This window comes from Hyla sarda, chromosome 1 (genome assembly GCF_029499605.1).
Source record: "Hyla sarda isolate aHylSar1 chromosome 1, aHylSar1.hap1, whole genome shotgun sequence".
Lineage (NCBI taxonomy): Eukaryota > Metazoa > Chordata > Amphibia > Anura > Hylidae > Hyla > Hyla sarda.
The window spans coordinates 89,969,999-89,985,647 of NC_079189.1; the positions used below are offsets into that span (position 1 = coordinate 89,969,999).

The 15,649-nt window shown below is 41.3% G+C and overlaps 1 protein-coding gene across 1 annotated transcript in view; it reads left to right on the forward strand.

The window, feature by feature from the left end:
* Positions 1-15,649, forward strand: part of GABRB1 (gamma-aminobutyric acid type A receptor subunit beta1) — a 664,745-nt gene that overhangs the window by 565,061 nt on the left and 84,035 nt on the right. The window lies entirely within an intron of this gene.

Consider the following 15,649-nt stretch of genomic DNA (forward strand, 5'->3'; position numbering starts at 1 on the left):
CTCCACCCATTAAGGCATACAGGCTTCCTTTTAACACCTGACTAGTGATGTTATATCCCGGGCCGCACAGCAACCTGGGAAAAGCCCAAGATTACACTCACTTTGTATGCTGCTAAAAATGAACATTGGAGCAAAGATCACATAAGAATTGGGAGACTAGCCATCAAAACTAGATACAGACACTATAGTATGAACTACACTAACTTTACAGCCCCTAGCATAGTCATCTAAAAAAAAAAAAACACTGATACAAATCTAGTCTACATTTACACTGTCTAATACATAGATCTTCCTCCCCCCATGTGGTGATTTATGTTAAGAATATAAAAAAAATGTTCTCTGTGTTATTCAACAAGTTGAAAATGTTGATTTATTTTCAGGCCTCAGTATTAACTAAGCCAAGTTAATTCCACTTGATTAGGACATTGCAAGTTCAGCACTTGGACTCAGTATGCCTTGGGTTAGAAATAATGTAGAATATTTAAGGCTGTTCATTTCCAAAAATCTACTTTCTTTTAAATGTAATATTCTTGATTCAAACCACTTGACTCAGCTCAAATTTCCCATATCTAGGGGAAAAAGAGACTAATTGAGTAATTGTTTTTAATTGATTGCTTTGTGCTTGTTCTGTATGGATTTACCTGAAATGAATTAAAACTATTGTGATAGGTAAATTATTTAATTGGGGGCAGATGGAAGGTGCAAAGGATACACATTTTAATGTATACAATATATAATTTTTTTGTTTTCATTTCATTCATTCATTTATTTATTTATTTTTTGAATCTCAAATGGTTGGCATGAATTTAGTTTTAGAATCAAACAAACTGTCATGTAAAATTTGTAGGAAGTAGTCTTTCGGTAAGGCTTTAAATAAATGTTGAAAAGAAAATTTTAATGGGCATTGTAATAAAAAAAGAAAACATTAAAAGTTTTGACATATCTCTAGGACAAAATACAAAATAAATTGGCATCTAAATAGATGATGGTATAAAATTCAGTAGACCTATTTCTCCATCAGTTGGCTGTAAGTGGACTTCAAGAAGGAGAGCTAACAACATCCAGTGCAGAATCTTTGAATGTTTATTACATTTTCAAGAACATACATGCAACATTTGAACACATCAGGGTCTTATAGCTAGAAAAGAAATCATTTGATGTTAGATTGGTAGCCCAGTTTAAAAAACGTATTTTCAAATATCTTCTTAAAATGTTCTGGGCTAATAATGTGGGAGTTACCATACTCAGGGTCTTCATCATTTTGGCATACAGAGGACAGACACAAAGGGGGATGGATTAGGGTCTCCGTCTTGCACAGGTCAGTTAAAATTAACAAGTTTTTGGGCAAACCACTTGGTTTACCCAAAATTGTGTGGCGTTTGGTCATAATTAAGAGCTCCTCTGTAGCTCTAAACGTGCCGGCATGCTGCTTTTAACCCACCGGGGTGTTTTCTTTTTGTTCACCCATGATTTTAACATGAGTTAGTAAAAGCTACATTTTATTACTAAGTAAATTAAAGGGGTACTCCGGTGAAAACCTTTTTTCTTTTAAATCAACTGGTGGCAGAAAGTTAAACATATTTGTAAATGACTTCTATGAAAAAATCTTAATACTTCCAGTACTTATTAGCTGCTGAATGCTACAGGGGAAATTCCTTTCTTTTTGGAACACTGATGAGATCACGAGCACAGTGCTCTCTGCTGACATCTCTGTCCATTTTAGTAACCATGCATAGCAGATGTATGCTAAGGGCAGCATGGTGGCTCAGTGGTTAGCACTGCTGCCTTGCCGTGCTGGGGACTTGGGTTCAAATCCCACTAAGGACAACAATAAATAAAGCGTTATTATTATTATAATAACGTCAGCAGAGAGAACTGTGCTCGTGATGTCATCAGAGAGCATTCCAAAAAGAAAAGAATTTCCTCTGTAGTATTCAGCAGCTAATAAGTACAGGAAGGATTAAGATTTTTTAATAGAAGTCATTTACAAATATGTTTAACTTTCTGTGACCAGTTGATTTAAAAGAAAAAAGGTTTTCACCGGAGTACCCCTTTAAGGACTGTCCTATTCTGTATTACACAGACATCTCAGTGATTTGAATGATCACTGGATAATGCTTAATATCATCTTTGTTGGCATTGAAAGAAAACTGAACACATAATGACAACTCTTAGTAGAAGGACACTTTATGACCACCTTATTATCAGGGAAACCTTCTAAAAACTAAGGCTTTTTCTAAGAACATTACTCTTTTATAGCACAGTTTCCCAGTTTTTCCCAGGTGATTATTGTAGGATTCATAAAGTGTATAGGGGGAATTGATCGTTGTGTTCGATGGGGTCTTTTTTGTTTATTTTTCATGCAGTTGTTGGAAGCAGCAATTATTGCCTCAAAAGTGTGAGCCTTTTGAGAAATTTAGAGAAATTTGTAAGGTGTTCATCAGTAGGCAGTTTTTTGGATTGGTTTTGCAGTGGTCATGAACTCGCTATGTGCGTCTTTTTAAAACAGCCCTCAAAAGGCGCAACTCCAACACACACTTAGAAAAGGTGCCTGTGCAGAGAACTTACAGGATGCTGTTTAATCTCTGCTAAATTTACTACATGCCAAAATCAACATAACAATCAACACAAGGTATTCCACACTTTTAAAAAAATTCCCCACATTATCTGAAATGCTGTTACGTAACAAACACTAATGAGCTGCTTCAGCAACTGCAGAACTGAACTAAACAATGGTATGGTCAACAACAACCTTTTTTCTATTTTACAAAGCAAAGCCACTGACATAGGGAGTGAGGTGACAGTTTTATTCCTCCAAGTCAGTTTTGCAGTCTTTGGTATTGCCAACTGGATGTTAAAGTTTTTTATTTTTTATTTTATTTTTTTAAGGGTTTTTTTTTCACAGATTCTGTACAGACCGGTAGTGCTGAATGTTTGCAATGCAAGGGTCCTAGTGTAAAAAGTATCATTAAAAGCCTGTCACAAATCCCCTTAATACAAGTATTTTACACCAAACAGATTAACAACCTGAAATATAGTCAATCTCTTGCTTCCCTGTTACACTTAGATGATTTTGCAGCATAAGATGGTTTTAAAAATAATGATTGTTTTCTAACCTTTCTTTTATTCAGGATGTGTTTCAAGGCTCTGTTATTAAAAGTTTCTGAAAATCCATTCTCTTTTAACTTTGCTTTAGGCTTTTTTCTCAAGAACAGTTATATAACTTGTGCACTGAAGTCATAATAGAGTATAAAAAGACATTTACCTTTGGCCACAAGTACACTTTATTCCCCAGGTAACCTAGTGTCCTTTCATGAAAGTCATTGTATAGATCATGGGAATTAAGTTGTTGCAATTGTTTTTTGTTCTTTAACCTCATCATGATCCAAGTATTTCTGGTCTTTATGACCAAACATAGTAACAATATCTACTATGTACTGGTCAAATATGTATAACCATTCTTTTCAGGCTATATATGGGACATTTTCACCAATAGATGCTGTTATCATTCTTAAGTAGAGGACAATAACACATTTGTGTCCTTGCAATTTTATTTAGGAAAATCTTTAAGAGAACAAAAAAATAAGGTTTCTTATTGGAGGAATTCATAAGGCCATTCTTTTGACTACCTGAATATTTATTTGTTTAATATGTTAGATGAAAGATGGGAATGTATATTGGGTAAGAAAGGAAGATTGCTACTAGTCCTTAGTACTAATTCTAACAGGAAGTAAATACTTTAAAGGTCTCATTTTCAATAGTAACCTTAGAGCGTAGAAATATAATCTTCTACTACTATGTTTTAGGATGACCTTTTTGTATTGGTTGCAAAATCTTTAGCTAGAAGCAAAAGCGAAAAACTTCCATCATTAGGTATACAGGAATACAAATTGAATTTACTATATGCAGCCCTTAAAATGAGATTACAATGAGTTTGCTGTCCTTTTAATTTAGAACATCTTCATGTCTTGAAAATGGCATTGAGTGGCTGCTGAAACGTAGCCCCCTGTACAATGCTAAAGATGGAATAAAGTTCACACTTGGTTTATTCTACATGCATGTGCTGCAGTTCCTTTGGAATTTGGACATGTCTTGACACTGCTATCTATGTAACACTTCCAGAATTAGGATATGTTCACACAACAGAGTTTCCGCTTGCGGCATTCCATAAGCAATGTCCGCCATTAACCGTGGATCCTGTTTGCTGATTGCAACTGGGACCGACCAGGTATCAAGCACGTTCAGCTCGTGAGCGCGCTTCAAACTACGGTAATGGTCCTTCAGTACCAGGTCGCAAGGGCCTGGGGTTAATATATAAATAGTTCCTATCTCTTTTAAATCAGAGCTTGGTAGTGAAATAAAAAGGTAGTAATTTTAAGTGTCAAAAATAAAGTAAGTCGTTTTAATTGGTGTGTGAAATAGGTCTTTTTCCTTTCTGCAATTTCGCAGGACTCCAATTATTGTAGACATATTAGGAACTTTAAAATGCAGCGTGACTAGTTTCCTAAACAGGGGTTGTCTAGAGGTTGTTGTTTTTTTTTTTTTTTATTGCTGTTGCTGCAGGTTTTTTAAAGAGTTTTATTTAGTTTGTGTGCTATGGGAAATCGTGGATATCATTGTAGTGTTTTGTGTCCTCACCTTTACTCCCTTATCAAGCAAATCCTGTATAGTTATCCTAATTAAATGACCAAGCTGTAATGAGATTAGGGAATTTAAAGTATATACAAAGAAATGTAATACTGTATAACAGAAACATTTATTTTTTTACAAGTGTCTTACAAAAGTCTTTTTAATACATTTAAATGAATATGTTTTATATGTTTTGCTACCAGAATATTTTATAGAAATCTTAAGGGGTTTCTTGACAAAGTAAATATTTTATAATGTAGTGGGGACACATTTTGGAATAAAAAATAAGTAATTCTCACCTGCCAGATGCTGTTTTTGCTTCTGATGATGTTTGATTCATGCAAAAAAATGCCCACTTAGAAAAGATTAAAACAGCCAATTGGACTGTCGAATGTAGTTTAAATAACTCCCATAGAGATAAGCTGGAGTAGCATAAACAGTCAGTTCTCAAAGGTGTTATTGTAGAAGCAGAAAAACTTGTCATAAGAAATACGTATGCAGTGGTTAGTACCAACCAGAAGTAAGGACAGTCATTGACAGGCTCATTGGCTGCAAGGCTTAATGATACACGAAGGAGGCAAAGGCTAGCCCATCTGCCCTTAAAACAAGAAAAGAGTTACTATAGCACAAACTACTGAAACAGTAAGTGCTGACTATGCAGGGAAATGTATCAGAACATAAAGTGCACTGCATCCAGCAATGTATAAGGCTGCATGGCCACAGATCAGTCACAGTGTCCATGCTGACCCCTGTATACTGGCAAAAGCAGTAAATGTGAAAGAGCACAAAAAGAACCAGCTCACCCCTCCAATCAATAGGGATTCGGCAGCAGCAGCGGGAATTGTTGTGGAAGCTCGGATGGAAACACTAGGGACTCCAGGTGCAGAAGATCAAAGGAAAACAGAAGGACGGGTATCCAGCTCCCAGGCAGTAAAATTCCAAACTTCAATGCAAAATCGTTATAAAATCATATAGGTGGAAAAATTGTGAGAAAAAACACTATGATTAAGACAGTGTGATTAAGACTATGATTAAGACAGCCATGATTAAGACTTGTTGACAGGTCGAAACGCGTTGGCGTTTTGTTTGTGCTTTTGTCCTTTGTTTGTTCTCACTATTTTTCCACCTGTATGATTTTCTAACGATTTTGCATTAAAGTTTGGAATTTTACTGCCTGGGAGCCGGATACCCGTCCTTCTGTTTTCCTTGGATATACTGGCAAAAACATCTACAATGGCAAGTACACCTCTTCATTACATCTTATGACCACAGTATTCCCTATCTGTCTCTCTGAGAAGGATAATGTACCTTTTCACAGTGTATGAGGAACATGACAAAAAGTTCAAGATGTTGATTTGATCTCAAAACTCCTTGGATCTCAATCTGACCGAGCATCTGTGAGATGTACACAAGTCCAATTCATAGAGGCAACATCTCACAGCATAAAGGATCTGCTGCTATTGTCTTTATGCTGGATCCCACAGCGCATCAGAGGTCCTGTGAAGTTCAGGCTTTAATAGGTCATAGTAAGAAGGACCTCCATAATATTAGGAAAGTTGTCTTAAAGGGGTACTCCAGTGGAAAGCATTTTTTTTATTAACTGGTGCCAGAAAGTTAAACAGATTTGTAAATTACTTCTATTTAAAAATATTTATCCTTCCAGTATTTATTAGCTGCTATATACTAAAGAGAAAGTTCTTTTCTTTTTGGATTTCTTTTTTTTTTCTGTCCACAGTGCTCTCTGCTGACACCTCTCCTACTCTGGACAGTTCCTGATATGGACAGAGGTGTCAGCAGAGAGCACTGTGGACAGAAAAAAAAAAAATCAAAAAAGAAAAGAACGTTCTCTGTAGTAGAAAGCAGCTAATAAGTACTGGAAGCATAAAGATTTTCAAATAGAAGTAATTTACAAATCTGTTTAACTTTCTGGCACCAGTTAATTAAAAAAAAAAAATAATTTCCACCGGAGTGGAAATGAGCACCCTTCTAGGCTCTCTCTGTATTGCAGTTCCATAGTTCCACTTAAAGGTTAAAGGGGTATTCCGGCCAAAAACATCCTCTCCCCTATGCAAAGGATAGGGGATAAGATGTCTGATCACGGGGGGCCCGTCACTGGGACCCCCCGCGATCTCCCTGCAGCAGCCCACATTCTATGCGTTGCTGCGTCTGCTTTTTCTGAAAGCTCTGGGCTTCCGAGACGGGGATGTGACGTCACGCCACGCCCTCTCCATTCATTTCTATGGGAGGGGGCGTAACGGGCGCAACAGAGCTTTCAGAAAAAGCAGACGCAGCCATGCATAAAATGCTGACTGCTGCAGGGAGATCGCGGGTGGTCCCAGCGGCGGGCCCCCCCCCGCGATCAGACACTCCTTTAAAAATAATTTCTATTGTCAAAATAACCCTTTAAAGGAGTACTCCGGTGGTTAAGATTTTTGGCTATATTGCATCTTCTTTTAATGTTCATGTTTTTTGCAATTGACATGTATTATATATTTGTGTAGCATGTGTCTTTTTTTCTTACCTGTTTGTGGGCCAGGAAGTTCTGTAGTTCTGTGTTGGATCTCTGACTGTTGTCCACAGGTTAGGATTAGGCTGTGGACAAGATGTCATGGCTTTTTTTTTCTCTGTTCTATCAGAATTGCATGATAGAGATAGGCCACGCCCCCTCATCTCTCCCTCCTGGAGGACGCAGGTGTGCATGAGAGCAAGAAGCCCCGCCCCCTCATCTCCCCCTCCAGGTGGTCACAGGTGTGCATGAGAGCAAGAAGCTCCTACACAGCTCCTCATGTCTCCTCCCCCCTGCTTTGTCTTGTGAGGACGCAGGTCTACACTGAAAAAAGACAGAGAAGATGTATGTGAAGGGGAGGAAGTGTTATATGAAGGGATAACAAGGTGCACGGGCTGGGGATGTGTGGTGTCCCGGTACCGTACCCTATCCGGTACCTGCGTATGTGGGTCCCCTTAGCCAGAGTTCCTAGGACGTCGGGTTCCCCATTGTCTAGTTCAACCCTGGTCACCTCTCATCTAGATAGTTATTGAGCTAATTGATTATTTAGGATGCATGTAAATATGATTGTATAAATGTCTATAAATAGTTAATTACCTGTATACAGCGTAGCAGGACCTGCGGGTCACGTGATCGGGAAAACTCTATGGTTTTTGCTTTAGGACCTTTGGAGGTCCCTGTGATGTATTCTACCCATCACTCCTTGTAACGGTGAGTGACAGTTACTGGGACCAATTCAAAACGGCCCTGCCCCTGCCCATATAAGGGAGCGGCGGCCATTGCTCTTCCTCTTTGCTCCTGCGCTCCTGACGAGGAAGGACCTGTACAGCTGTCTCCCGCAGTGAGTTAGGCCCGAGCCTTGCGGCAACGGCTGATCGAGTCTAAATTGAGAGTGTATCAATCCCTAAGCACTCTGCATGATCACCGGACCTTATCTATCCCCTAAATCCGGACGGATCTGCAAATATTACCCTAGATTCAGAGACTGTATCTAAAAGTCAAGGTCCGCAACAACTGTCAGTCATTGCACTATATAGAGACTGTATTCCTGAGACTGTTATTGTGCATTGGATGTACCACAAGCCTTTCAGTAAAGTTTGTTCAAGTTTAAGTACCTTGTGGACCTTCAGTCATTTTGTATATGCACCTATCGTTACTGGGAAGGGCGGCGATAGGCTGGAGAATTACCTCAGCATACTAGCCCTCAGCCTGGCGTCACGAACTATAGGGTTAACATTAACCCCTCATTTACTGAAACAACACCCCAACTACCATACACCCCCCAAGGGCTACCACAAAGCTTTTTTGGCATTGTACGAACAGGATACGGGTGTGTGCCTACTACAGTTGCCACTAGTGAAAATGTACTCCCCCCCCAGAAAACGAACTTTATTCATGTGCTGTAAACCGTGTTGCTGTGTACGGGAGCGGTGCTCGTGGTGCACCATACAAAGGGGCCACGAAAAAAGTAAGGGGGGAGGCGAAGATTCATCTACAATTGAAATGTGTAAACTGCGCAATGAGTTCATGCTGCGATCCTTTGGTCCGGTCGGTACAGGCAGAGCCGAACTGCTGCCGGAAAAGTGCACAAAGAAAGCCCGCGCTGCACCACACCCCGCCCCTGGGCGTGGCCACCAAGTTGCTGTGTCGCAGCCAAAAGGGAACTCAGAGATACAGGAATCGTTTCTGGAGGGACCGGAAGTCGGGGCTGCACCGATAGCGTCCTTCCTGCCCAGCGCCCACTATAAAAGACACCATGCAGAGCAACCTCTTCAGTCTGCACAGAGAGCCGGAGAGTACAGACATGGTGGAGAGCAGCGTTCCACGTGGTGAAGTTGGCAAAATGGCGCCAGAAAAGCAGAAAGTTGTGGCAGTCGCAGCTCGACTTTTCCAAGAACTCGCTGACCGTCTGCAGCAGTTGTCATTAGACGAAGAGGGGGCCTGCAATCTTCCCCCACTGCCTGATGATGATGACGATTGGCCAGAGACACCTCCAGCGGAGAGCGCAGGGACACCTGGAGGTACATCACGGTGAGATTGTCCCCTCACCACAGAACCTGGGGCTCGTGGGCCTAGATCCCGTCGGAGGAGTCTGCTGTGAGTACCCCGCCAGAGGCAGCCTATTCTTTCTCCTCCCGCCCTGAGCTCATACCTTGATCAAGCTTGCAAAGTGCACGACCGTGCTCACCAAAATTGCCGCAATGGGTGTTCGGAGATGAGCTGGAGCTGATCGAGTACATGCACAGAGTACTTCAACCATTACCTGGGAAGCCACTCCCACCAATCCCAACTGATGAGCCGGAGCTGATCGAGTACATGCACAGAGTACATCAACCATTACCTGGGAAGCCACTCCCACCAATCCCAACTGCAGAAAAAGAAAGGGCCCGTCAAGAAGCCGAGCTGGCCGAATTGATGGAAAAGCTAAAGGCCCGACACAAAGAACTCTATGCCCCCAAGCACGTGCATTTGCATTATGAAGAAAAAGTGCCAAAGAAATACCAAAGAAATGGAGGCATTGTACATACACAAATGGGATCATCCCCGAGAAGGGGAGGAGCCATTAGAAAGAAGAAGAGCAACTGTGGCCAAGTTCGACAAGGTCAGAGGTTATGGGACACTCCTTGACTGCCACACTGGGCTGCCACACTGGGCAGACCATCCTCGTAAACTGGCGAGCAGTGCAAAGGCCATATCTCCATAAGAAGTTCTACACCTTGGAGGTGGGTGAAATTGTGGAGTACACCACCGTCCAGAGCCTTCGTGGAGAGTGGGTTGCAGCGGTCACCAGATCAACAGCCCCAAAACAGCTTCCCTTCAAATATTTCCCGTCAACAGATTGTGAGTCCGATCCCTTCAACTTGAGGCCGAATAGGTCTGCTCCTAAAGCCTCCACCAGCGTATCAGAGGAGGAGGTGCCTAAATAGTCAAAGTCATCATCTTCTATGTACAGCAAAGAGTCAAGTTCTGCACAGTGTGAAGAAAGTAGGCCAAAGTTGCGGCCACCCAAGTCAATACCTAGACCCTCTCGGAGCAATGAGAGTTTGTCTAACCCTGGGGTACCAACATATGTACCAAGGCCCTCTCGGAGCCATGAGAGTTCGCCTGTTCCTGAGGTACTAACGAAAGAGTCGGGAGTCCATCCTAGTTTGGAGATGGTACTCAAGCCCTATTGCCCCACTTTGATCCCGGCTAGTAAGCCTATAACCCCTTCTCAAGCTGCCATCCGCAACTCCATCCTCACCAATGTGGTATGGCAAAGTTATGTCAATTCTGCACCTGCCTCTGATGTTTGCAGATATAGGGGAACCAAGAGAGGCACTACAAGAGTAAAGAAGAACATCTTCTAAAGAGACTCTAAAGTAATGTCCTATTGTTTTCTGTCTAACCATTTTTGTCTTACAGCAACCAAGTTCAAGAATTGTGCCTAGCAGGACTGTGCTAGGATTGTTCCAGTTCAAAGTTCAGCAACGTAACCACTAAGCTTGTGCCTGACTATTAAGTCAAGAGACTCCTAGTCTGTAGGAGATTCATCAAGGATTGTACCAGGCTGAGTTGTGGTTAAGGCCGTGTTTACCTTTCCCTTCCTATGAACTCCTAGTGTAGGTGGACTGTTGATCCTTACACGCCAATTTGTATATTTTCTTTGGACTCCTAGTGTAGGTGGACTGCTGATCCTTACACGTCTATTTTCTGTATATACCAGCAGCTTCATAAGAACACTTATGCTAAGTGTTGCACTTATCAGGTGAATGCGCCTGAACCATGTTGGAGTGTTGATAATTGTGTAAGTCTGTATAGTAAATATGTATATGGTTCCGTACACAGGAAGGTATCCTCGTGTCTGTGTACATAAATAGTAAGTAAAGGTTTGTACATAGAACAATAGTCTAATGTCTATGTACATAAAAAGTAAGTCACAGCTGTACACAGAAAATATCCATGTACTGCATGTGTACACTCAATGCAAAAACATCAATAATTCTTGTACATAGAAATGTATAAAATGCTAAAGGTGTTTAGTAGGTAACTCAACAGGGTACACCTCGGCTCCTCCAAGTGTAGTTTTATTGCGGTCACCCATCGCTAGCACCTGTCTCAATAAAAACAATAGGGAACATTGCCCCTTAAAATAGTACTTGCACTCATAGTACCCTAGATTACTAACTTAAATGTACTACCTCAAGTTTCTCTAGTACATACATCAAAATAAATATCCCACTTAAGTAAACACGTAGGAATTGTAGCATATTGATACCCAATTCCTGCAACTGTTAGGTACACTTCTTCTTCTCTTTCATTGAGTGTGTGAGATGCTCTGCCTGGCCAGTAGGTGCTCTTGCTAATACAGAATTAAACACGTAATTCTAAGAATAACCTAATTAGGTTGTTTTTAAAGTGCTCTAGGAGTAAGTAGCGTTTAGCCGATAGACCCTAGCAGCCACCCTTACTGTGACCTAGCTTCCGGCTAGCCAGTATAACCTTATGTATAACTTATTGTTGGCAAAGAAATAAAATGTGTGAGATAATAAAATTGTCTAGTCAGCTTGACGCTAAAGGTATATAGAGCTGAACTAATGTCTAGATAGTCTCATGCATAGAGAGTTATACTAATGTTCGGTTTAGCCTCCAAGAATGTGTAGAGAGCTACTAAAATGTCTTAGGAGCTAGAAACTACATGTCAGATAGCTGCCTAATTGTCTAGTAAGCTTAGAATGTTTAGTAAGCTTAATGAAAATGTCTAAGAAGCTAGAAACTAAAGGATAGATAGCTTCGTTAATGTCTAGATAGCATTTATGTCTAGATAGCACCAATGTCTAGATAGATTTCTGTTGTCTAGTCCAGATACTAGTAAGAGCATCAGAGAATGTAAATGTGTTCAATGTTTACTTAGGATGTATAGCACATTGATAGATGATCCTGTCCTAGTCCCTCTGTCTTAGGGGACAGGCGTCGAGGTCGACTTATCTTAAGTAATGGGGTTTGTGGTGTCCCGGTACCGTATCCTATCCGGTACCTGCGTATGTGGGTCCCTTAGGCAGAGTCCCTAGGATGTCGGGGTCCCCATTGTCTAGTTCACCCCTGGTCAGCTCTCATCTAGATAGTTATTAAGCTAATGGTTTATTTAGGATGCATGTAAATATGATTGTATAAATGTCTATAAATAGTTAATTACCTGTAAACAGCGTAGCAGGACCTGCGGGTCACGTGATCGGGAAAACTCTATGGCTTTTGCTTTAGGACCTTTGGAGGTCCCTGTGACGTATTCTACCCATCACTCCTTGTAACTGTGAGTGACAGTTACTGGGACCAATCCAAAACGGCCCTGCCCATATAAGGGAGCGGCGGCCATTGCTCTTCCTCTTTGCTCCTGCGCTCCTGACGAGGAAGGACCTGTACAGCTGTCTCCTGCAGTGAGTTAGGCCCGAGCCTTGCGGCAACAGCTGATCGAGTCTAAATTGAGGGTGTATCAATCCCTAAGCACTCTGCATGATCACCGGACCTTATGTATCCCCTAAATACGGACGGTTCTGCAAATATTACCCTAGATTCAGAGACTGTATCTAAAAGTCAAGGTCCGCAACAACTGTCAGTCATTGTACTATATAGAGACTGTATTCCTGAGACTGTTATTGTGCATTGGATGTACCACAAGCCTTTCAGTAAAGTTTGTTCAAGTTCAAGTACCTTGTGGACCTTCAGTCATTTTGTATATGGACCTATCGTTACTGGGAAGGGCGGCAATAGGCTAGCGAATTACCTCAGCATACTAGCCCTCAGCCTGGCGTCACGAACTATAGGGTTAACATTAACCCATAATTTACCGAAACAACACCCCAACTACCACACACCCCCCAAGGGCTACCACAGATGTATAGACTGAAGCGAATAAATCTCAGACTGGGGATGATTTTTATGTGTGAGGGGGGGGGGGCTCCTGAACGACACATGCTGGGAGTTGTAGTCCCTGTTATGTGTGTGTATGCTAGTGTTTACAAACCAGTCTGCCTCCAGCTGTATCAAAACTACAACTCCCAGTATGCCTGGACAGACTTTGGGCATGCTGGGAGTTGTAGTTTTGCAACAGCTGGAGGCACACTGATTGGGAAACACTGGCCTAGCCTGTTCAGTATATTACAAACAAAGTGTATTGTTTCCCAACCAGGGTGTCTTCAGATGTATCAAAACTACAACTCCCAGCATGCCCAGACAGCTTTTGGCTGTGTGGGCATGCTGGTAGTAATAGTTTTGCAACATCTGGAGGCACCCTGGTTGGGAAACACTGGTGTATGCCCTATAGAGATGTTGTGAACTACAACCCCTAGGAGACTACAGAGGCAGCATGCTGGTGTTATACCAAAGACTGAAGACTCCTGAATGACAAATGCTGGGAGTTGTAGTCCCTTTTGTGTGTGTATGCCAGTGTATCCCAACCAAGGCTGATTATATTAGTGTGCTGTGTATAAGGGGGCTGACCCGGGAAAATAGTAGGGTGGGTAAAGGGTGGAACAAACAAACAAACAAAAAAAAGGAGCCGCCCCAAACCAGCAAGGCATGTGGCATGCTGGGATTTGTACTTTTCAGCACAGCAAGAAACAGGAAATGGAAGCAAAGATAGGAAAACAAAGTGGGGGATAAAAAGACAACAAAGAACGGAAATAGAGTGGGCTAAACAACAAGAATAGAAATAAAACAAAACAAAAAGGGTAAGTCAAAAACGGAAAAACACGTTGACCACCGGAGTACCCCTTTAAGAATGCTGAGCAGCATACTGCAAACAGCTAATGGAACATTAATGCTGTTTTTGCAAGAAAAAAACTCCAGGATAACTCCCTTAAGTTAATTTCAGCAACATTCCAGGTAAATACCAGGGGCTAAAATGAGGCATACCTTTAGTTTTTTTTTTTTTATCGCTGCTTTAAGGTTATAAACATGTCTCTTATTTTTTCTAGATGAAAAGTCAAATTTGAAGTGCATAACTGCATAACTCCTCCCTCCCTCGCCCAACCTTGCTTAGCTTCCAGCCCGCTATATCAATCAGTCAAAGCAGGGTGAAAGGGGGAGAGAGGGGGCACTACTGCAGCTCAGCACTTCCAGTTTGACTTTTCAGCTGGTGACAAAAAAGGCACTTTTATAACTTCATAAACTGAATAGAAACACTTAAAGTTTAATTTTATCCCCCTAGCTTACTGATTCCATTTAAACTTATAAAATGGGCCATTTTCTTCTTAAAGGGGTACTCCACCCCTAGACATCTTATCCCCTATCCAAAGGATAGGGGATAAGATGGCTGATCGTGGGGGTCATAGGCTTGCATTGAGGGGGCGGGGTGTGACGTCACACGGGGCGGAGTCGTGACGTCACGATCTTCCGTTCCCGCGCTTCTGGAGCAGTAACAGGTGGGTGCCGCATGCTATATTGCGGGGGTCCCCAGCGGCGGGACCCCCGCGATCAGACGTCTTATCCCCTATCCTTTGGATAGGGGATTAGATGTCTAGGGGTGGAGTACCCCTTTATGAGCAATACTGTACATTACTAAAGTTTAATTTTGAACTTTGTTAAATTCTATTGCTTCCATGTTGGATTTTTTTCCTCTGTTTAAATGCAAGTAAATAAAAGGTGCCTAAAAGTGTTCTGCCTCTCCTCAATACCTGGGAGTGCAAACTAATCCTCATATCCTGCGAGATAATGACTGCAGTGGGTTTGTTCACAGTGGAAACTTATGACAAGATGCATATGAGTCATCACAGTGATGGTTTTCATGTGACTAACTGCGGCTGAAGAAAAACACAGATGACATAACGCAGCAATATGTGTTTAAATACTCCAAAATCAGGTCTATTGAATGCTTCAAATGTAAACCTAAAAACTCTGAAAAAAATGTAAAGTGTCAAATTTGGAATACAATACAATAAATCACATTCTAATTGGCTTCTGGACAAATTATGCTCATCAGCAGCTAAACATCCTGTCTTATAAAGCCAAAACAATTTAAAACAGTTATTTGCTGGTTGTGCGGCTATTGCTGCTTAGAGACTGTTCTGATTCAATTAAGATAAACAATTATGAGGGATTTCAGTCTTTTTCTGTAACAAATGATCTCAGAATGCTGAGAAAGTGGCTGACATTTTGTTAAGCTCTTGTGTAGTTTTAGTTCTAGGAAAGATGCCAGGAATCTCCTTACTTTTACGTTACCAGTTTTCTTGACATGCTTTAGAACTTATGTTTCTTTTATTTTACTGTTGAATTCAGGGAATATTTGAAAACAATTCAACCAAAACATTGAAATGTAACTTGAATACAAAACATGCAAATTTCTTCTTCTCAATTGTAAATAATAAATATTGGATGGTGTTTCAATAACACCAAAGCTATTGCTACATGTGAGACATATACAGTGACCCCCCCGACCTACGATGGCCCCGACATACGATAATTTCAACATGCGATGGCCTCTCAGAGGCCATCACATGTTGAAGGCAGCATCAACATACGATGCTTTTATATGTCAGG